Source organism: Salmo trutta, chromosome 15, assembly GCF_901001165.1.
Source record: "Salmo trutta chromosome 15, fSalTru1.1, whole genome shotgun sequence".
Classification (NCBI taxonomy): domain Eukaryota; kingdom Metazoa; phylum Chordata; class Actinopteri; order Salmoniformes; family Salmonidae; genus Salmo; species Salmo trutta.
Window position 1 is genome coordinate 40276036 of NC_042971.1, and position 4940 is coordinate 40280975.

The window sequence follows — 4940 nt, forward strand, 5'->3', positions numbered from 1 at the left end:
TGTCAACCAGAAAACTGAATAGATGTAAGATCTTAATTTGATCCCCCTGTTGCAGGATAGCTTTCCTGCAGTGCAGGAAATGCAGAACTTGTTGTGTATTTGAGATTTAAAAAGGCTTTTGAAGTTTGTAAAATCCACTTTGAAATTATTTTCCTGCTGTAGCAAACTGGCTCAAATTCAGATCCTACATCTGTAGTTTAGGTGCAGAGCTGGGGTCAGGAGAATAAAAATAACTGTTGACTCTGAATGTGATGTTGGTATTTGGAACAGTGTGGATAAGAGCTATCATTGTAAAGATGAACACAGTGAATTATTTAATGATAGAGTTTTACGAAGAGGGGAATTAGGAGGCAGTGTTGCTGTCTGAGTGCTGATACTGTACTGTCCCTCAGTACAATAATCTCTGTGGTGCTAAACATTGTTACTGTCCTCTCTATATCTCCAAGGCAACCGGCCCGGCAACCAGACTGCTAACAAAATCAAACTCAATTTAGCTTCTGTGACACATTCATCTTTTGATTAGGAGGTGGATGACTTGTGATTTGTGTTTGCTGAGGTTGTGCCTGCTTGTCTTCCGCTGTCATTGATATGATTATTATATGTTGGTTTTCAGCGCATGTACTCTGCACGTGCACACACTCCTAATATCCTCCTGACCACGTGTCAATGGGTTCATAACAGGGCCTTGATGTGAAGAAATAACCCCTCCATTCATTACTCCTCATATTATTATGGATCAAATTGTCCACACGCCTTCAATCTTAACTGTCCCTCCTCCAATCCCACTCTTTTCCAGTGCCCTCCTGGCCTCCCCGAGGCCCGAGTCACTTGGCTGTCTCCACTGACTGGCTGAAGGTTTAATCTCACTAAAAGGCTCCACACCCTCTATCTGGACCACTCTTATTAAGGTAGCGGCAGGTAGCCTAGTGGTTAGAGTGTTGGACTAGTAACTGGAAGGTTGCAAGATTGGATCCCCGCGCTGACAAGTTAAAAAGCTGTCGTTCTGCCCCTGAACAAGGCAGTTAACCCACTGTTCCTAGGCTGTCATTGAAAATAAGAATTTCTTCTTAACTGACTTGCCTAGTTAAATAAAGGTTAAAAAAAATAAACTCTTATCAGCAAAGCCATTAGGTCTAGGATCACTACTGCTCTTATTTCCTATCGCTATGTCATATCAGAGGTAGGATTAGGATTACAATAGATTATTCATAGATATTGATATTGTTTTGAAAATATGTAGTTTTGTTATTTGGTGAAATGATCATGTGATATATTAGGTTATGTCTGCTTCCTCTGTCTTACCCATATTAATCCAACATGTGATGGCGTTTGAGGAGGAGTTGAGGCCAAGCAAGTGACAGCTGTGGTGTACTGGGAGTCAGTGTGTGCGTTTCAGCAGGAGTCAGTGGGAGACTGTGTAGGTAATCACGTGTAGGTAAAACACACTCCATTGCATTACACTACATTACACTCAACAGACTAACTGACTGCACAATGTTTCAGTCTGTTATCATAAAACCATTCAGGTCAGGAGTTTTACTTTCATATCTAGACTGAACTGGTGCAATATCAGTGATTCATAGGTAGAAACTCGATCTATACACAATAATGTAACCTAACCTCTGAGAGAGATGTATCATTTTTGTTTCTTTAATAATTGATGCTAACGCAGGTTTTGAAACTTGAAGCCAATGGATTGTTGAGTTGTCACTGTGTATTACATGAGATAAACTGCAGAGCAGAGGAGGGAGTTCAGTTTAAACATGTCCCACTCTATAGAGAGCTACTGTTGCCAGTCAGTGCATGAGTAGAGTGTACGTACAGTTAAAGTGTACATTTGAAGTAGGTTAAAACTTTTCACACATGCTGGACCAGTGATTACTAATGACAGTTGTCCATCCATGACCTCTGACCTGAGAGCCAGAAAGCTATTGAATCACCTAACCATACCAATAGGCAGATTCTGAAACCTGACCAGAGATAGCCAGCCACTCCTAAAATGTGTATAGTTGCTAATCTCTTACTGAGTTCAGTTGGAATAAGCTCACCTGGGAATATCAGTGTTGGACAGGAGAGTGCTGCTGTCTGTCGGTCTTCCTGGACTGCATGAATCATAGTCTTCCTCTCACTCACTCACTCACACTCACACACACACGCACACGCACGCGCACGCGCACGCACACGCACACGCACACGCACACGCACACACACACAGTTCAGTTCACTGAATCCTCCAGTGGGGACACAGGCTATAAGCCTCCATCAAAGAGCCTTACATGAAAGCCTAAATAAAAGCACCTGGGTTGTGATTTGTGATTAGTGCTTGGGTCAATGTTTGGATTTGATCAAAGCCAGAGCCTGTCTGTGTGGAAGTCTCTGGTCTGCTGTGGACTCTGCTCATAGGTCTGCCTTATGATGTGTACTGAGTGGATTTTGGGGCCATTGCAACTAACTCTGCCTGGCTGACTTTGTTTAGTGTACTCATTCATGTTGTTTCCTTTTCATTACCAAGTAATTCATGTTTGCCTGTGGTTTGTTCATGTCTGGTCTGGGTACAGAACTTTAATCATACCCTGTTATTAAAACACAACTAACATTGTCATAAATTATTTGCACGGAAATTCAAAGTGTCCATGCTGTATATCTAACGTTAGGAGTTCACTCAGTTTATCATGTCATCAGTGACTATAAATGGGCTGCTGTATGTTGGTATCCACTCTGTAAACAAATCCTAGTCTTTCTGCTACCCAATGTATGAAACTGTCCTCTTGATGTGATTTTAACCTTGTGCCCTCTCATAGCCTGCACACTGACATTGGGTAGAAAGCTGAGGCGTTTTGATAATTATTTATTTATTTGTAATTTTTTTACACATACATACATATATATATATATCTATATATATTATTGCTGCAATTCTGGAGCCATTCCAATATTCGCTCCCAATATCCCCATAACAGGGTGCTATATTCATATCTGATACATCATTTTTCATCTTAACGCATGCTGATTATTACATGTCACAGTAGCAGGATGCAAATAAATGAAACAGTCTCTTTTTTAAATTGCATGTCATGTCACAATCTATCCATTCTATGAATGCTTCAGTAACATGCCTTTTTCAAAGTCCATAGGAGAAAAAAACATACAGTTTCCATTAGAGAACAAAATCTTAACAAAGAGAACATTAATATGATATATTCTTAAAGCTGGCAATCTATGATTAATCTCCAGCGCCACCCAAATCCCAGCACCCAAACTGACGCACGCCATGCCCCCGCCCACCTAAGCCTCATAGCTGAAAAAGACTTTATGCAACTATTATTACATGAAACTATTTACAGTAACTTGGAAATATGGCACCAAATTGGGAGTAAAGAAAACAACTTGTGGGTTACACTTTAAAACGTTCTGTGAGTAAATACTTCTGTTTCCTGTGTAATGGTGAAGAATGGCTTGTTGGAATTCCATTCATTCCTTTAGTGCTTCCTACTGTAGTCAGTTCTTTAAAAGAATGCATAATACAGTGAGAGAGGAGGGGGTGCTAGTGGGGGAGTGGGTGGGGGAGGGGGTGCTACTGGGGGGAGTGGGGGAGGGGGGGTGCTAGTGGGGGGAGAGGGTAGAGGAGGGGGTGCTAGTGGGGGAGCGGAGGGAGGGGGTGCTACTGGGGGAGTGGGGATGGGGAGAGGAGGGGGTGCTAGTGGGGGGAGCGGGTGGGGGAGAGGGTGCTACTGGGGGGAGCGGGGGGGAGGGGGGTGCTACTGGGGGAGTGGGGGAGGAGGGGGTGCTAGTGGGTGTTTGGGGACAGGGAGAGGAAAGGAGGCGGTGCTACTGGGAGAGCGGGGACAGGGAGAGGAGAAGATGCTAGTGGGGGAGCGGATGGAGGAGGGGGTGCTACTGGGGGGAACGGGGGGGAGGGGGTGCTACTGGGGGAGTGGGTGAGGAGGGGGTGCTAGTGGGGGAGTGGGGGGGGAAGGGGTGCTAGTGGGGGTTTGGGGACGGGGAGAGGAAAGGAGGAGGTGCTACTGGGGGAGCGGGTACAGGGAGAGGAGGGGGTGTTAGTGGAGGTGTGGGGACGGGGAGAGGAGGGGGTGCTACTGGGGGAGCGGTCCCAGGGAGAGGAGGGGGTGCTAGTGGGGGAGTGGGAGAGGAGGGGGTGCTAGTGGGGGTGTGGGGATGGTGAGAGGAGGGGGTGCTAGTGGGGGTGTGGGGACGGGGAGAGGAGGCGGGTGCTAGTGGGGGAGCGGAGGGAGGAGGGGGTGCTACTGGGGGAGCAGGGAGGGGAGAGGAGGGGGGTGCTAGTGGGGGAGCGGAGGGAGGAGGGGGTGCTACTGGGGGAGCAGGCACGGGGAGAGGAGGGGGTGCTAGTGGATGTGTGGGGACAGTGAGAGGAGAGGAGGGGGTGCTAGTGGGGGAGCGTAGGGAGGGGGTGCTAGTGGGGGAGTGGGTAGAGGAGGGGGTGCTAGTGGGGGAGCGGAGGGAGGGGGTGCTACTGGGGGAGTGGGGACGGGGAGAGGAGGGGGTGCTAGTGGGGGTGTGGGAAGAGGAGGGGGTGCTACTTGGGGGTGTGGAGATGGGGAGAGGAGGTTTCCAGTTTGTGCTGAGGTATAGTTTTAGTGTTGATTTTTGACGTTTTTTTAAAGGTGCATCACCTCTGCTTGGCTCCTCCTTACAGTGGAGCTGCCGCAGGGAAGGAAAATAAGTGAAAGAAAGTTATTTTCATTCCCTCAGCAACTCAACTTCGCCCATCATCCCTGCTCTGACTCTGCAGAACAAAGGCATATACACTCTCTCGCACACACACGTGCAGGCATACATTCTTGCATATGCACACATACATAAAGAAATGAAGGGACTATGTTTGACCTTTTGCAAAAGCAAAGGATCTAATTTTTTAGGTGAGACATTTCTTATTTAACTATCCTTATTTCATATTCGTC